Here is a 19,991-nt window from a genome sequence, read left to right as displayed (position 1 = left end):
GTGTCATTTGTCGTTCATTGTATTTTCGAATTTATATTCGAACTATAAAAAAATGACATTTGATACTATAACATAAACGACACAAAATGTCAACAAACCATGCATGAAGGTACAAGGTCAACCTCTAACTGAAGCCTTGTTTTGATTTTTAAGTATACTAACGCTTTTTCTATTTATGTGTATACTAACGGTGAATTTAGATCCGGATATGAGCCGTTCCTCTCCGAAATTTTACTAGTAGATAAGTTAAATGACTTTACACATAACAATTACAGGAAAACACCACAGCATTCTAAAATCATATAATATTTTTTTAATTGTCCTAAACAGAAAAACAAAGGTTTATCTTCTTTATTAATATTCTCAATGGTATGTGAAAAATATTACAAAACAAAAGTTAAAAAAACATAGAAAACACATTGAAGTCGATTTTCCTACTAAATTTTTACATAATTATGAAATAAAACAATTAAGACTTCCAATCAGTCAAAATGTTATATCGGTCAATAAAGTCTAAACTGGCTCATCTTTAACATATTGACCTCGTCAGTAGTTTATTTGATAATTGATAAATATCGACAAACTATATATATATAGCTAATAATATGGATCGGCAAAAACTATTCAGAAATATAATGTGCATGCTTTCAACTTATTTCATCAAGTACACGTTGAATTCCTGTTCTTGTTGAAGTCCCTCGCACATAATTTCTAAGCTTTCATATAAAACTAATTTTGTGGAAATTACGAACACTTTACAGTTGAGTGACAAGGAACAATATTGGGCACATTCTATTGTGCTTGATACCGTTAGCACTTGGTTTGCCATTGCTGTGAGCTTCGTGTTATTTGACAGTAGCACATATCGAGCGTGTTCTTGTTTGAAGGGTACAAACCCTGAAAGAAAATTTCACCAATGTATATGGGATAGTATAAACGATCAAGTTTACATATGACTATTTGTGATTGAAATTGTGTCACCATATTATACTGTTTGTTGTTAATTTAAATTATTTTTTAAATGAACTTGTCATGAATAAGCTAATGTCTCAATTTAAAAAAAAAAACAATAAAGATTGACCAAATATGTTTTCGGAATGTTGACCTTATGTTGATACAAATGAAAATATGTTAAATAATCTTTCAATTGTGGCTTTTTACTTATTAAGTCAAAGAAAACTTCGGATGCACAAAATAAATGAAAGTTATCTTGATTTTGTAATTATTTTCTCAGATAAGCAATTGAACGTTTCAGGTTTGCTAATATGTTTCAATCAATACAGTAACCCAAATTAGCTATTGCAGTGTATTTCTAATATATTCAAAATGCACTGTCAATCTTACATTTATATTGGTTTTGTTGAATTCGTAGTTAATGGAGTCGTATTGCATGTCATTAATTTAGAATCTTTCGGTTTTATTCCATTTGCACGCTCTTCCAACAAAATTTACATAATAACTTTAGTCATAGATAATATGTCAAAACGGATTTAATTCCCCATTTCCATTCTCAATTTTATCATTGTATAACAATAAATTGGGTTTATACCGGCAACATTTCAAAATACCACCTTGAATATTCATTTGAAACTTTGTGTAATTTAGTCAAATTATATTTTTTGATTTGGTCTCTTTTTCAATTTTCAATACCTGTGCTATATATCGACAATCGCCAACCGCCTCCACATATCTGCATGACATCACCAGCGCACTTTTGATCGCAGTCATAATTCATAATGTATTCAGAGGCAACATTATCTGGTCCATACCGAAACGGGTCATCACCACAAAAACATGCAACATGTGCCTTAAATAAAATATCACTAGAAAATAAGTTAACTGAAAAAATACTACACCAGGGGTTTCGATATTTACAAAAAAAGTTATTATCGATAAAAACATCATTCGTCACCATAAATCCACTACAGACATCTTAAACGTTCAGGTATTCCACATTAAATCATTAAGGTAATATTTTACACAAAGCATACACATGTGGTAATTCACCTTAGGAGCTAACCAAACATTTAAACAGACTTATTCATAAGGGAAATACTGTTGTCAAATAACTAAATATGACATGGTTTGTATTCAGAGGCAGCATTATCTGGTCCGTATTGATACGGATCATCACCGCAAAAACAAACACGATGATGCTAAAACAAGTAATTACACTAGTAGATACGTTTACTGAAAAAATATAACACAAGGATATGTAGATATCACAGATGAATACGCAACATTTATCATCGCTTCATCATTTTTTTTACAAAGGCATCATTCATCAATATCTATCAACTTTCAGACATTGAGTTATTTCACATCAAATTATTAAGGTAATATCTAATACAAAGCAAAGAAATGTGGTCATTCAACTCAAGAGCTAACCAAACATTTAAACAGACTTATTCATAAGGGAAATACCGTTGTCAAATAATTAAAAATGACATGGTTTGCATTATAATCCTGGTACCTTTGATAACTTTTTGCAATCATAACTGATCGACTCGTACGGTCTTGGCAACGGAAGTAAACAATTTAGTCGAAAAATATTTATTCGCATGACATGTCTTTTTATTTTCGTATAATTTATGATGACATGATACGTGACCCCTAACATACAAAATTGTGGTTAATTTTCATATGATTATTGCATTATACTTCATTATACTTCAGTCGGTTATATTATGTAGCTGGCATGTCCTGTGACTTAAGGAGAGATAATCTGGAACGATTGACTATTTTAAATATTCGTCGCTTATTGGAAATAATTGTGTGATAGCGATAATTTAGGTAAAATGTGCTCATTTGGAACTATTTTAAAAGTGTATTATTCATACATTTTATATTTATGAATTTTTACTGATTTCAAAATGTTCGGTCATAAATTTACATTATATTGTTTTATCTAAATAATTTAATTTGCAATATTTGTCATTTTCGTCATTGTTCTTTATAAATCTTTTTTTTTCTGTTAGAAGAAACAATTAATGTCATCATATTTTCTCATAGTCGGAAATTTATTTCCAGATATTTTTTTTGTAATAATAGATATAGTCGCAGCTTTACATAATTCTGATGTTTTCTGATGTAAAGAATAATTAATACTTTATAGTTATTTCAGTTAGCCGGCTATTTAGCATAACGCCAAAGCGACATACTTTTCATCTATATATTCTTTTGTTAATTCATTTGCGCGCAAATGTAATGGTAATGCGCGCAAACATAAAGCACCGGTGCTGATTGTATTATTTCTTTGTCATTCGATAATCTTGTGTTTATCATTAAATTGTAACCTTGCAAATTTGAATAAGTATTCTGAAGTTCTAAAATCAGTGAGAGTCAGGCATTCGTACTGACAATATCCTCTCAATTTGTATCATTTTGTAAAACTACATGTAATTCATCCTGAGTTATTAAACTTTCAACTATGTCAACTGCATATGACTTGTGTCTAATTCTACAAGTGGAATTCAAGCAAGTATTTTCAAGCAAGTGACTAAATGCTAGTCATTGTCTGACGCTGGCATCGCCAACATCTGCAATCGGTCGTGGGTTGTAGCTCGTTATCAACTTCAAATCAGTAGCCAGTCTCCCGGTTACTTTTGGTTAAATTGAGAAAACCATCATTTGTAGCAAGGCTATAGGTTCCTAATACATTTAAAGTCGTATGAAATTCAAATTAAAAACAAAATGATGTATATGTTTTTCTATAACTTAATGGATGGGTTTTGTTTTGATAAAACTTATGAACATATACTTTTTTTCTCAAAACAAATCTATAATTTTTCCAAATTAAGAAGACATTTATGTTGTTTTAATTGTTTGCTTCAAGGAAACAATTCGCCGATGTGTTTTCCGTATGCAATAAACTCAGCGTGACCTTTTTAGTAGAAATGCGGGGATCTCAATACGCATGGATCTGCCATTTTAATAAGCCATTATCGTATTGTACATGTTATACACGTCCTCAACATCCATGTTTATTTGTTGATTGTTTATTATTAGGCAACAATTGGTAAACTACGGCTTCAAAACATGATAACTAATTAGCTGCCACATTTTCATGTCATAACAGTGAGAGCAAGTTTTTATGTATATACGATATTGATGCGTAAAAAATTATCAAATCGTGCACATAAGACCAAGCGTATGGTATATATATGCATGCATTGGTTCACGAATTGGATATGCATCAACAGTCCCGCGTTGCATATGACTTTAATCTACTTAAATAGTGTGTTGACAATGAATAAATAGGAAATCATTTCACGCGTGTTATACATACATGTTAACATTTTACTATTCGATTTAATTCTACAAATTTAGAAAACCTTACATTTCTTAGGCATATTATGAACAAATAAAATTGCAACGATTTATACAGAGTAAAATTGTTCAAGCAAATTATAGTTAATGGTGGCATCTAATTTCGGAACATATCTAGCATAATTACTCTATTAATCAAATACATGTTATAAGCCAGAAAAGAATATCAATAATGGAAAAAATAAAACAAAAAGATCAAATATATAATCAGCCGTGTATGTTGACATTTGCAGGAAAGAACATGCAAATCTCGTTCTCACTAAATTAAAAAACGAACAGATGTCATTCAGTCTAAAAAAATGTACAATGTATATTCCAATAAAAAAATAGAAAGTTATTTTGCAAAAACAAATAAACAAAAACCGGAAAAAAGGAAATGGGACATACAATGCAAAAACGCTACCTCACCACAATAATGACAACAACCATGTCTTAATAAATATATGTATATATATATATATCCTTGAAAAGCAGGTCAGTATACACATTTGTTAAGAATTGCACATGAGGTGTTCCCGCTACCGCTCTCCATGTACACGACGTCACTGTTGTTGTGACGTTAGCTTTTCAGAGTTCAATACAAGTATCATTGCAAGCAGACGTTCTTATTTACTAAGCCTTAATTTGTGTCCGAAACAACCACTCTACGATATTGGTACCGAGACCAGGATGAATCTGAAGCTACGTTCGATACGAGCAGGACATAGAAGTGCAGTTTCCAGACTGATAAAGAAATTTGAAGATGTTCAACAGGAAGATGATGGAACCGTGGACACGGAGGATTTGTCAAACATATTGGATAGTCTGAATCGGAAGCAAGAAATATTACGCAAGTTAGATGAGGACATAGTACAGGAACTGGACGACGGAGATATTGAAACAGAGATCGTTGAAGCAGATGAGTATGCATTTAACTTAGAAGGTAAAATTCGTCAAGTCAACAAATTTATCTTAGTCAAAACTACAGCGTTGAATACACACGTAGAAAGTTTTACTTCACGCATAGAAACTACTCAACCCGTTCATACTATAAACTCTTCATATACAGAACATCAGAACAATTCAAATTACCGTTTGTCAGATTTTCGCCCATCTTTTAGCTCAACTAGTGAATACAACAAACTACCCATGTTGAATCTCCCTACTTTCGATGGAGATATACTTCAATGGCAATCATTTTGGGACTCATTTGAGACAGCCGTGCATACGAACCCAACCTTAAGCAACGTCCAAAAATTTAATTATTTGAAATCGTTACTTCACGATGAAGCTCTAAAATCAGTGACAGGTTTTGCGCTCACTAATGCAAACTATGAAAAGGCCATTTCCCTATTACAAGAAAGATATGGTCAGCAACATAAAATTACACAGAGGTATATGCAGGAACTTATTGATATTACGTCGCCTAGGTACACACTTTTCAACCTCCGACATTTTTATGACAACATTGAAATTTACATAAGAGGTTTAGAATCACTAGGACAAACTGATGATTCATACGGAGCGCTGTTAGTGCCAATAATATTGAACAAACTACCAGGGGAAATTCGAAAAAGCCTAGCAAGAGAATTTGGGTCCACAAACATACGCTTAGCAGACTTACGAAAAGGCATATTTAATGAAATAAATATCATGGAAGCCGGTAACTCAACAGACAGTCATGAAAATCCTACTGCTACTGCAGCATTTCACACCAATGTAAAAGTACATACAAAACAAACCAACAGACAAATTCACGTAAAGTCATGCGCATTTTGTAAAGAATCACACACGTCGGTAAACTGTACCAAAGTTACTGATTATAAAGACCGCATGTCAATAGTAAAAAGAGACCGCCTCTGCTTCAACTGTTTAGGACATCACAATTTGGTTGATTGTAAGTCAATCAAATCATGCAGAAAGTGTGACAAGCGTCATCACACAAGTTTATGTAAAGAGAATACAAATAATGATTATCTAGACAGTGTAAACGTAAGTACCATACAACACAACGCGAAGGAACCGGACACAATTTCACAATCACAGGCAACCACAAATGTTTTGCTCAAAACTGCAATTAACCCTGTAAGATCGGGACGAATCTGTTCAGATGCTTTATTACAGACTGTGAAATAGTATTATTTTCATTCGTGCTCATTATCAAAGACAGTGAAAGATTTAAAGTTTTATATTTATCAGAGACAGTAATTCAAAGTGAAATTTTCATAATTTATTTCATCTTATTGTATTAAAAATTCATTTGCGGGCCCCAGAATGTTAAGAATTACACATGAGGTGTTCCCGCTACCGCTCTCCATGTACACGACGTCACTGTTGTTGTGACGTTAGCTTTTCAGAGTTCAATACAAGTATCATTGCAAGCAGACGTTCTTATTTACTAAGCCTTAATTTGTGTCCGAAACAACCACTCTACGATAACATTATTGAGACGACATCCTATTCACCATATGTACTGATACAAAATTTAAGATTTAAAAATAGTAAACTGAAAAAATACCCTTAAATTTATAAGTTTAAGAAAGATACTATGGAAGTTATAAGTTTTGGTGTTCGTTAGTAGATGCATTCTGGGAAATATTTCAAAATACTATATCAAAACCGTGTAGTTGAGGACAAAAGTCTTAAGCACAGGATATCCTACCAATGACGTAACGTTTATATTCATTTTTGATGTAAAATCAAGAACATTATTCACTGTGAAATTCTTTAACTCATATGCATAATTTATGTGTTTGTTTAGCGGAGCAGGATCTGCTTACCCTTCTGGAGCACCTGAGACAACCCCTAGTTTTTGATGGGGTTCGTGTTGCTTATTTTGTTGTTTTCTATGTTGTATTATGTGTACTACTATTTGTCTGTTTGCCATTTCATTTTTTGCCATGGCGTTGTCAGTTTATTTTCCATTTATGAGTTTGACTGTCTCTCTGGTATCTTTTGTCCCTCTTTTATTTGAAACGTAGTCATTTTTCAAAGATATTGTAGCTTTTAAATTTTCAATATTACCTCTGTTCCAGCATACATATATCCTTGATCTTTACAATAAAGTACACATCTGTTGTTCTCCATTTCCTGGTAATCTCTGCCATTAAGCTGATATCTTAATGGTAACAGTCTATTACGGGTATCAACAAAACACCCAATATAACTTTGATCACCTGTACAATATATTGATAGATATTGTATAGCGGGTTATTGTCGTTGGTTAAAACATTTGCGATTTTCATTGAATAATGTATACGAAATATCTTGGCGATTTTTATTTTGACGGATTCAAAACATTATCAATATCTTTGTATGTGCACTTTCAAATTGGCGGAATTTATTTTGGCGATTTTGTTCTATCTGCGAAAATTTGCAGCCGCGAAAATAACCCGCTATACGTGTCACAGTACTTGTCTATCCCAAATTCATGTGTTTGGTTTTGATGTTATATTTGTTATTCTCGTGGGATTTTGTCTGATGCTTGGTCCGTTTCTGTGTGTGTTAGTTACATTGTAGTGTTGTGTCGTTGTTCTCCTCTTATATTTATGCGTTTCCCTCAGTTTTAGGTTGTTACCCCGATTTTGTTTTTTGTCCATGGATTTATGAGTTTGAACAGCGGTACACTACTGTTGCCTTTATACGGTATGCCATTTGATTGATAATGGATAGATTGTCAGAACTGTCACTTAATTATTGTGTGTTTCCGGGACCGTTGAGTACAACATTATCATTTTAGAATATTTCTAAACTACTTGAGAAGCAGTCTTCACAACTGCTCGTTTATTATTTTTCAATCTAATTCAGGTTATTATCAAGATAAATAAAAAAAAACATTCTTATTTTAAGGTTACGCTGCTAATTGGTGTTCCTTATTGAGATGGTTATCATCAACTCTCAATGATATTTATTGTAAAGACATGATTTACTGTTGAAATTGTCCCGAGTTTTAATTTTGCAAGATCTGGTGATTGTAATTTATAGTCACGAGAAATAATGTTTACCTTAGTTCATTGGTATTGTATAGTTGAGCCAATAAGCCAATTACGAAGATATTTCTAACATTTATGACATTGATCATCTGAAGCTATATCTTTACTAGTGTAAATCTTAGAGTATTGAAGACTTTCTTTTGTGTCTTTTCGTTCCACTTATGACATTGCTGAACAATATTTCAATACATTGTTCTTGTTTAATTTTTTTCTTACTTGTATGATTACTAACAATTATGGGTATTGATAATACGAATAGTTACAAATTAATTCATAACGACCAGGGGAACTAAATTTAACCGTAAACTTACTTATTACTTGTACTTCACACTAAAAATAGATATAAAAGTATAAACTAAAATTTAAATCAGAATTTTTAATTAATACAAACAACATTTTGACATATGATAGAATCTACAATAACGATATGAATTTACGTGGCCAATTAAATCATTTATCTTGTAGTTTGAATGTTTTTTGTTATCTTTCTCATCACATTTAGAGGTAAGTCTCAACATCTTAATGTCTGTTAAGCATATAGATGTCACTCCAGAGATTATGTGGTAGATAATCATATTATTATCACATCTCAGGCGAAGACGTTACAAGAACATTTAAAATGTACTCACTGTGTATTGACCACATAAACTACTCAAACTATATCGCTTTATCTTTGATCAATAATATATTTTATTCAAATAATCCCTTGCTAAAATTAACGAATCTCCCGTACATTTCATTACAATGAACAAATTACTAGTATTAGGCAATAATTAGACTAAAATAGTAGTATTACCTTAAATGATTCCACAGAATGAACACAGATCAACAAGCTTAACAGCTTCACCAACATGATTGTCGTAACGAATTGAAACCACAGAATTTACGTTAGCTTGGAGGAGCTCCTTTTAACAAAATAAATGATGTGTGTTTTCTAAAATACCTTAGTCTCTTTAAGCTTTAATTATTTCTGACTTAATGGCCAAATAACGATTCTTCTTGTACTGCATACAAAGTATTTGGTATGATATAATAAATGTTTATAAACAACATGAACAACGGTTAAAACTAAAAAGTCAAGTGTCTATACTATACATTTTAAAATAATCTATTTCGAAGATGAGTATCCAAAAGGATACATGTTGAACAATAAGTACTAAACGTCTATATTTTCGATTTTACACAATTAAAAACGAAAACTTGGAAAGTTAAATTGAATGAAAAGCGGAACATTTTCCGGTTATTTGAACAAATATTTGAAGAAATACAATCTAAAAGCTTCTTTTTATACAAATGTTTACTGATAGAATTGTTTGAAAATTAATGTCTACATGAATTTGATGTGGAAGCATATTTATAGAGAAAAAATATAAAGTAAAATTGTATACGTATCGTAATATTATTGTGAAAATTGTTTAATCTCTATCCAAAAATAGATTGTCTCGTCAAACCCGGCAGATCAATTGGATTTTTCAAGAGCTTGTCATTATGTGACACTTGAAGCTACACTTCTGCTCAATTAGGCTTAACTCAATACTGCCTACTATACTTTGTAAAGATTTCTTCTTTCAAAATACAAAAGATTGAATATTATTTAGCTTTATTAAATATTAAATTACCGGTTATCGAAATTCAGCTTCAAAATTTAGTACATATAACAATTGTGTCAAAGGAGGCAATACCTCTGTAGCTACGTATACAGTCATCAACAAAATCGCACGTGGTTATCCATAAAATTTCAGACCTGCTCCGGATAATCTTCAGATATTACTGTGCAGTAACCGGTAAACGGAAGAACCTTTTCTCGATCTTTTACATGTGACATTACATAAAAAACAAATAAAAGACCATTATATGTCTTATAGAAAAACTGAATTTGTTTAAATGCCAATAAGGAAATGCCATAATATTTATAGTGTAATATAATATCTTTTTGTCAGTAAGAAATATGAATATACACCTATTACAACAGATATTTGTCACCATAGACTTCCTTCAAATTTTCAAACCTGATGCTCATAAAAATTATTTTATAAAAAATAAAAGAAAATGATTGAGATACTGATTTTAATAATTTGTCTTATATTTGTCATGACTCTACCGTTTAATATTTTATACATCAATATACTGTGGGAATTACCGAAGGAAACTTGCTTTTAATCAATCAAATAGTAACAACAATAAGTGTCACATAAATAAACAATAAAACAACTGTTTTTTCTTTCACTGCTTTTAGTATCATTTTTCCTTTTTAGACGATGTTGTTCCTTTTCCTTTTAACGGCATTTTTATATCTAAACTCGTTCGCTAGGCCCGTGTCTATGTCTATGCAATGAGCGTAATATTTAAATTTGTAGTAAATAATTAAATCAGGAATTACGTTTCCGTATATTACTTAAAACCTTTACTAAATTATTCACTTGAAACCAAGATTTGGTTCGCAGGTTTGACTGTACCCATAGAAATAGTTATCAAAGGTACCAGGATTATGATTTATTACGCCAGACGCGCGTTTCGTCTACAAAACTCATTTAACGAAATAGCGCATCATAAATTGTACAGTGATGTTGATAACCGAATCCGGACATTTAGAAACAATCGACGTAAACTTATCAATCTTTGAAAACAAAATAGTATAAGAGGTTACCAATTCAATACTGTAAATTAATCTCTGAATATTGTTTTATTGGTATAAATATTCTGTCATTAGTTAGTTCAAATCTTACTAACTATTATTATTATTAAACACATATGTACTTACATGTACATCGTACTTCAATATATCGATGCTTATCTATCAGTGATGCGCTGTTATAGAGAGGAGTGTATAAGAATCAAGTACTACGTAGACTTAACTTATAAGGAAAATTTCAGGGAATACGTGTACAATGCACGAAAATATTGTCAAAATATAAAAAAAGAAGATGTGGTATGATTGCCAATGAGACAACTGTCCTCAAAAGACCAAAATGACACAGACATTAACAACTATAGGTCACCGTACGCCCTTCAACAATGAGCAAAGCCCATACCGCATAGTCAGCTATAAAAGGCCCCGATAAGACAATGGAAAACAATTCAAACGAGAAAACTAACGGCCTTATTTATATAAAAAATGCACGAAAAACAAATATGTAACACATAAACAAACGACAACCACTGAATTACAGGCTCCTAACTTGGGACAGGCACATACATAAATAATGTGGCGGGGTTAAACATGTTAGCGGGATCCCAACCCTCCCCTAACCTGGGACAGTGGTATAACAGTACAACATAAGAACGAACTATAGAAATCAGTTGAAAAAGGCTTAACTCATCAGATGGACAAAAATACAAGTGGAAAAAATTCCTTTCAATTTAAGAAACAACAAGTTTGAGTCAATTTACTATGTATTTAAACTTAAACAAAATCGATACCTGAAAAACCTGAAAACGACCAGAAGTGATTAGCCAAATTAACAAAGTTAAAGTTACAAGAAAGTATTGTCAATGTCGCACTTAATGACTGGTATAATTTTGAGTTAAAGCCCTTTATATAGTCATGTACAATATACCAAATTTCTACGGTAGGTAATGTCAGACAAATAAAGGGCATAAACATTTGAAACCTACTCGTCTGGAAAAACAGTCAGCAAATATCCACAGCCCATAACTCTAAAAGGTGGAGGGCTACCAATCTGCACGTAAGCCTGGTTTACAAACCTGTTCATGACAGTTTCTTATTTATTTACAGAAGAAATAAGTTTTAAGATACCTATACGATCCTATTGGAAACAAGATGACTATTGTTTTCGTAGTGTACATGTTATACTTTTAACTTAAAAAACCAATGCAGCTATTTAATTTGAGGTTGAATTTAAAGTTCACTCACGTTTTCACTATTGAGATACGTCATTTTAACAACTGGATCGAATGATCATTTTGATGTAAAAAGTATACAAGTGTACTACATCTCAAAAATCTGTATTACACCTTCAATCATTCAATACCAATGATTCAAAATGAGGTAAGTAAACAATTTTGAGTTTCATAACCGACCAAAACAAATATTTAGCGTGTATTTTTCTATGTATTCGAATTAAAAAAGAAACTACATTTTGTATACCGTAATGACAGAAACGTATCTTAGTATTCAACAGCGTAAAAGAGAAAATGTGGAGGCCTTTGCTTTGCTTATTTGTAAGCATTTAAATGTGCCTTAACCAACTGATGAACTTCGCCAGCGGTTGGATTTATTTGTATCTATCGATTTAGAGCTTTTTTCGTAGTAAGATATAAATATGTTTGTTAAAACATCATGTCAACCTCTATTTTTTTTTATCGAATTGTAGGCCAACTTGTTCTTGATAAAACGGGTTAACAATATCATTTGAATTGCATATTCATTACCTTACCAAATACACTTAGATGGGCATGCTTCCTTTTTGAGAACTGTAAATATGGAAATCTATATAAAAATAACAAAAAAAAGAAACAATACATTTTGTATATTTTGTGTCATTATACCTTTTTATTTCTAACATAATGCAACTTCTCAACTTTGAACGTCTATAAAAAACATAGAAAAAATCGAATGTAAAATGTTTGTAATGTATCTAATATGTAAAACTGATGTCTTTTTGATTTTTACCGAAAAGGTAAATAATACTGATCGCTGAAAAAAAGTTTTGTTTCAATTCACACAAAAAGAGTTAATATTTATATCTTACGAAACACTTAAAATATTTATCATTTATGAATTTTTGTTACTTTATGCATGTAATACAAATACGAAGCAACAGACATCAGTATGCTATAAATTATTGATACAAGAAAAAAGTATTCTTGTAACTATCATCTGATACTATTTAATTTTGAAAACGCGGCATGTCATGTGTGCTTTCTGTGCTATCAACAAAATTAAATAAAAACATCTACGGTAAACATAGGAAATTTTATCTCATGATTTAAAATGTTGCACATCTTTTCGGTAAATTTTCTTACTATAGGATGGTAATTAGCTATCAAAATTAGTCATCGGCGCGCTTATGAGTAAGTCAAAATATGACTAACGAACAAGACATTAAATGATTGTACTTACACTCCTGTCATGAAACAGTAGGAATTTACGTCACATTTAACAGGAAGAAGTAAAAACAAAGTTAAGACTAATAATTTTCTTATTTATTACTGCGCATATAACGATACAACAGTATACATATATCTTTTATGAACATATTTAAACTATTAGTTTTCCCCTTACAATGTGGGTAGATAAGCAAGAACACATGCAAATGAAATATGGCACAGAATATAAAGATGATTAAACTATTAGCAAACATCATCTCGGAGCACCGTCGTGAGTCTGGTATAGTTTCAAATAGACATATAAATAAAAGATAACACTTGTGTCCATTCCTGTTTCTTTTTCTAGTTTACAACATATTTGTTTTGTAATTCTAAATTGTTTTTTGTTTATCTTTTTTTTTTTTGTATTCTGGTATAACATGGTCTGCCCTTTGGTATTTGAATGCTCCCATCGTATTTGTTTACTTTTCCTTTACATAAACAATAGTTTGAAATTGAATAATCGGTAAAAACCTCTAAGAGCTGTGGACTTTCCCCATTTACATCGTTATTATACCAGATATACTTTTTTTAAATTGAAATTAAATTTGATTTTAACGTGGATAAGTTCATCGGTCGAACGAAAATATATTTTTTTATTGAAATTCATTCATTAGCAGTTACTTGGTAGCGCTGTTCATAGGCTCTTTATCTCCGAGGTATCAACATCTCAGTAGTTAGTGACATATTTCATGGACAAAAACTATATTTAAGCTGTCGGAAACAGTCAAATACCTTCAAAAATGTTATGCAGCTGTATACAAAATACATATCTATCTTTACCGCTTTCTACAAAGAGAACAATAGATACAAGATAAAAACTATTTTGTCTTGAATATATAACAGATTCCTGGTATGGCTACATTATCAAAATGTTTAATTGACGTAAATAACAATGTTATTTTAATACGTCTTTTGGGACATTAGATCCTTTTTTTTCTTTATCTCTAGGAAAGGTAAGGGTTTTCTGGTCGTCTGATACCATTTTAAGAGATTTCAGAAATCCACAAATGAACAGCATCGACTACAAAAAATGTTTAATAGATGAAAAACACTTTGTGTTCAGAATTAGCCACAACATTGGATCCAGTTTTCCTTTCCATTAATATGCAATTCGAGGTATTCTTGTTGAAGTCTGCAACATGACATTCTTTCATGACGGCACACATGTAGGTACAATAAATGTCACTTTCACAATAGCGCTGCTAAGGGTCAAATTATGTCCCTCATAACTATAACCTTCAAATTCACAGGTATAAGGAATGGTAACTAATGGATAAATAAATTAATTATTTACTACATATTATTATTTTTTATTAAGGGTAATATCTACAGTTTTGAAAAAAATTACAAAAACTTTAATGACTTTGTGTAAATATCACTGAAGTATAAGTGACTCCCAATTAAATCATCTTTATTGCAGTAAGTCAATACTTCAACCGCATTTGATGTAGTACAATTTTCAAAAGAAAAGAAAGTCAACAGTTACACTGAAAATTGAAAAACCATAAAAAAAAAATTGAGCATTAATCGGACCACAAAAATATGATTACGTATGCATACACATCTATAGTAGTATGAAATAAAACTATCCCTTACAAATCGTAATTATACGATTGCACGTGCTTGCTTGTCTATGATGTCTTTCTAAACACGCACAGAACACTGATAATTTGTAACCAATACCAGCATTGTTTACTGATTATATATATATTTTTTTAGTTTGAATATTGTATGTTAGACATTTTCATACAAGTGAGAGGTTTAGCTAGCTATAAAACCAGGTTCAATCCACCATTTTCTACATTAGAAAATGCCTGTACCAAGTCAGGAATATGACAGTTGTTATCCATTCGTTTGATGTGTTTGGACTTTTGATTGTGCCTTTTGATTTTTGATTTTCCTTTTTGAATTGTCCTCGGAGTTCAGTATTTTTGTGTTTTTACTTTTTTCCAATATGTCAATTTGAATGAAAGCCGTTTGCATGAATTAGACAGTTTATTATCCAAAACAAACAGAAAACGTACATTGATCCTATTTGATGCGTAATTGTTGCATACAGAATATAACAACACATCCTCTTTTTGTTTATGAATGTGTTTAGGAGGGCATCAGTGGTCAGTTGGTCTAAATCGAAATGAAAATGATAATGAATAAAGGGTATACAAAAGATCATCTTAGTTCTTCATACTTTCAGTGTGTATGCTTCAAAGTTTAATGTAGGATACAAAACTTAATTCACATAGTTTTTTTTTTCACAGACCCCCCTCACCCTCTTAACTTAATTTGGGAAAAATTGATTGATCAATATGGATATATCGTCGCTGGGCTTCTAAAATGTCGTATATGACTTTTTTGGCTAAAAATACTTTTTGACACCAATGCGGGAGGAAATCATTGGTATTACAAAATAACATACAGTTAGACCAATCAAAATGTGTGAAATAAGACATATTACAAAATTGCCAATGTCAGTTGTTTGTAAAGTTTGCTTCCAAAATGTTGTATGAAAACTTGAAAATCGTTGTAAAATGGCTTTGAGAAAAAATAACTGTACATTTCTTTATTTCTGTGAAAATAGTTTAAGTTCTAGGATAATCCAGAAATGTCGAAGCTTTTATTTCACTGCTATTTAAAAAAATGTTCAAGTTCACATACGACATTTTGGAAGCATGCATTTTGCCACAATTTTCAAAGCCTGTTTGTGAGATATTTTTTTATTGAAAATTTTGTAATTCACAACATTTTAGAAGCTCAGCGACGATATGTAAAGTCGATGTCAAATAAACAAAACTTTTGCCTCAAACCCCAAAGTATTTTAATTAAGTTTTTTATCCTTCATTTACATCAAATTATGTCGTCCCTTAGTAGAAACATTTGTTGTAATATACAATCTGCTATCTTCGATTTTCGAGCTTACACTAGATTTTAGAGCAAACATTCACCATATCTGTGTTGATTGACGTCATGGTAACCTAAGACAAATGATACAAACGTGACCAATAATATACTTCCAGTTTTCACTGGCCATATGAAAACATGAAAATCCCATGTTAAATTAAAAACGTTAAACAAATGTAAGGTATTACATGTTTCTATTATTTGACTTGACTTAATGAAGAATAGTTTCTTGAAAAATTACCTGAACGTGAATAACTAATAAATGTGCCATGAACCTCAACTTCACATAGTGTTAAGGGATTTGGATCATTGAGCCGTATGCGAACATACTGTCTAAACATTGTGGTATGGCATGAAGCATTCAAAAATGTTAGTGGTGCTTGCTGGTGATAACACAATTCGCTGACGCTGTCCACAAACCAATTGGGGTTGTTTCTGCATGGTTTAATCACCTCAATGTCGAAATTCGAAAATCTCTCAACTGAAAGAATGAGAACTTAATTTGAAAATGAAAACATGGAATCCTGACATAAAAAACGAATGCAATCAATAACCACAAAATTATAAAATAATTAAGTAAGTGCAAGATCTGATAATCAGCACAGAGAGTGTAAAACCATTCAAACTGGAAAACCAACTTATAAATTAGACCAATTTATATAAAAACGAGAAACGAGAAACATTTATGAACCACATCAGGTTCCTGACTAAGAACTTAAACACATCTTAGAGATTTAAGTATTTTAACGTCATTGACAGTCAAAGAAGACATGACTAGATGAAATAAAAGTATCGACAGGCAGTAGGATAGTTAGGAGCTAAGTTCTATATAAGAAATAAACGTGAGTGTGTATTTATTTATCAGTTTGAAAAGAATACAAATTTAGTAATGTTTTAATTTGCTGAAGTCTAAATCTATATTTTTGCCAATGTAAACTACATGAGTATTCAAAGATCTAATTACAACTTTGGTAAAAGAAACCTTTACTTTTAAATTTGTTTAAATGGTTCAATGAGTTTACATGGATCACATAGTGCTTTATTGGCTTTAAGTACAATATTACTGTATAATGTAGGATGTGAAATACTGTTTTAAATAAGTTTTCTACGGGTTCAGATAAATTTACTAATCAAATATTTGCATCGATTAAAAAATTTAGTAAAAGTTTTAAGTAATTGAAAGTAACAATATACCTGGCTTGATATAGTACCGGTGATGCATTGATTTCGTTCGTTAAAATCTATGATATCACTACACATGCTTCAAACTCGGGCTTAACGAACGCATTGGAATATATAAACACCGTATAATGGAGCCAAAGGAACATCTCCGTCTCAATTTTTATAATTATATTGTGTTTTAATGAGAAAGAAATAACTTGTTCAAAAGTAAAAAATTCTGTTAATAAAACTTTTTGTCTGAAAGCAACCAACGAAATGTAGAACATACCACAACAACCGTCATTTCTGCCAAAGATAATCACATTGCTGATTTTATAAATGGCACCAAGATCGACTGCCCACCACGATGATTCATCTGCTAAGTCAGTGTGTGTACAAAAATATCCTGTTGTTGGTGATTGTAAGTAATCGCCATCTACCGCATTTTGAGAATGTCTGATACTTCCCATATTAGTTGACTGCTTGGTTGGTTTGTTTCTTGCAATTTCCATTGTATCTATAGAGTGCATATAAAACAAATACATTTAATTTATTAAGTAACAACTTCGAGTATGATAGTGGACTAAATATGATTATTAATGTCTGTACAATACATCATTGTTAACTCGGCAAATAAGGTTTTACTTGGTCAATAGGGAATAACTCGGCAAAAACAGTAATTTAAAAGATACTGCCTTTGCTCGAGAGTTACAGAAACAAGAAGGTAAACGTCAGGTAATATGATTTTGATTGTCTCTGGGTTTTCATTCAGCACGATAAAATTGTTACTTAATGTAAGATGTCGTCTGGAAGACGATGTATATTTACACCTTATGAACATGCCGAACGTCAGGGTGCTAGATATATTATGCTGATTTAAGTAATATTCATATAAAAAAGACTTTAGTAAGCAGATGCTTTGTGGTTTGTGGTTTCTAGTTTGGTCAATGCGTGGTATAGTATCACAAAGCTCCTTTCATGTCGACCCCAAATTATTATTTGAAACATTTATATGACTGCAATTCGATTTACTGCTTTTCTTTCGTGTTCTTATAAGGTATATATTTTCAATCCTGATCACGTATATCAATGGATGAAGGCAGCACGGTCACCTGTAGTTGTTCATGTCTTTGCTGGGTTTCTTTGTCATTTGTTTTGTGTATAGTTGTCTCATTTCCAACTTCCAACGAGCAATGGCAGTACCTTTCCAATTACTTTTTTTTATATTGCGTCTAATATGAATTGCAACATTTATAGTGACTAAAGAGGATGAAAAGTCCTCTGTATCAAGAAAACAAGAAACAGAAAATGTAATAGACACTTGAAAACAGTTAAAGTTATTTGTCCATTAATATAAAACGAAATAAGTCAGTCATACGGTGTACTAGATCCCCGCTGGCTGTAAGTAACAAATAGGTATACATGTTGCGAAAACGTCTTCCCCCAAAAAAATGAAACGACACTTTAAAACACTATGTCAATACAACAAAACGAACTGCTGTATCATGCTATATGACAAATCATAGGCGGACACCGGAGGCATTTTTGTGGAAAAAAATTAGTTGATTATATAGGGAATTGTTGAAGAACGACTGGAGGAACCACCTCCGCCCTGCTGTCAGTCAGCGTGCCCTTATAAAACAATCATGATCCGCCACTGCAAATTATCTTGACAAAGTGAAATTTGAAATTAATATACGGTATGGGCCTTGCTCATTATTGAAGGACGTACGGTGACCTATAGTTGTTAATTTCCGTGTTATTTTGGTCTCTTGTGGAGAATGGTCTCATTGGTAATCATACCACATCTTCTTTTTTATATATATACCATGTGTATATCATAGTAATAACCATGCGATTCCGATTTCATCAAATTGTTAGGCTTTTTCTGATGTTAGAATATAGTTGTGGTGGAGAGACAAGAAGGAAGCGATTTTGACATAACTAAACATTCTTAAGCAACAAATAATATGAAGATCGTCTATCGAATGTATTGAAGGTAAATGATACAATTCATTTTTTTTAATAGGACCTTAATCGTTTTGCATTATACAAACTTCAAAAGAACAATATCAAACCGACCATATGATTTTAATACGACTGCATTATGATCTTTTTTATCACCAAGATATAGATGTCTTTTCTTTCAAATTCTCATAGTAGGTATGTTGTTAGGTATTGTCTATTGTCTCGAGAATACTAGTAGACAGTCATATATATAAGAAATCATGGAATCCAGTCAAGATTGCTTCTTTCAGTGACCCTGAGGCCACTTACACTAGTCGTATATATTTTTATATACTGTATTGGTCATTACGTGCAGTTGATCCTTTTAGATCCCTTTTCTACTGCAACAATATCACTTGCACTTGCACTGAACTGACATTTCTTTTGCTTCAGACCCTCCTGACGTATGGTGTTCCCTTTTGGTCTTTATATTTAAATAAATGTTTGTTTTCAACATGTTCAACCACCTTTTTTTTTCATTTTCAGTAAATGGTGCGATGCCTCTGTCAGTGG

General features: G+C 31.6%; 1 long non-coding RNA gene across 1 annotated transcript in view; it reads right to left on the bottom strand.

Moving 5' to 3' along the window:
* LOC143046680 (uncharacterized) overlaps positions 1–17,978 on the bottom strand; it is a 61,609-nt gene extending 43,631 nt beyond the window's left edge. The window contains exons 1-2 of the long non-coding RNA XR_012969225.1: positions 17,761–17,978; positions 16,552–16,791 (exon numbers count right to left, since the gene is read on the bottom strand). This is a non-coding gene — a long non-coding RNA (uncharacterized LOC143046680). The remainder of the gene's footprint in view (positions 1–16,551; positions 16,792–17,760) is intronic.
* Positions 17,979–19,991: the final 2,013 nt, after the last annotated feature.

Source organism: Mytilus galloprovincialis, chromosome 9 (genome assembly GCF_965363235.1).
Source record: "Mytilus galloprovincialis chromosome 9, xbMytGall1.hap1.1, whole genome shotgun sequence".
Taxonomy (NCBI): domain Eukaryota; kingdom Metazoa; phylum Mollusca; class Bivalvia; order Mytilida; family Mytilidae; genus Mytilus; species Mytilus galloprovincialis.
The sequence above is the reverse complement of the archived record's forward strand: the minus strand, read 5'-3'. Positions and strand labels throughout refer to the sequence as shown.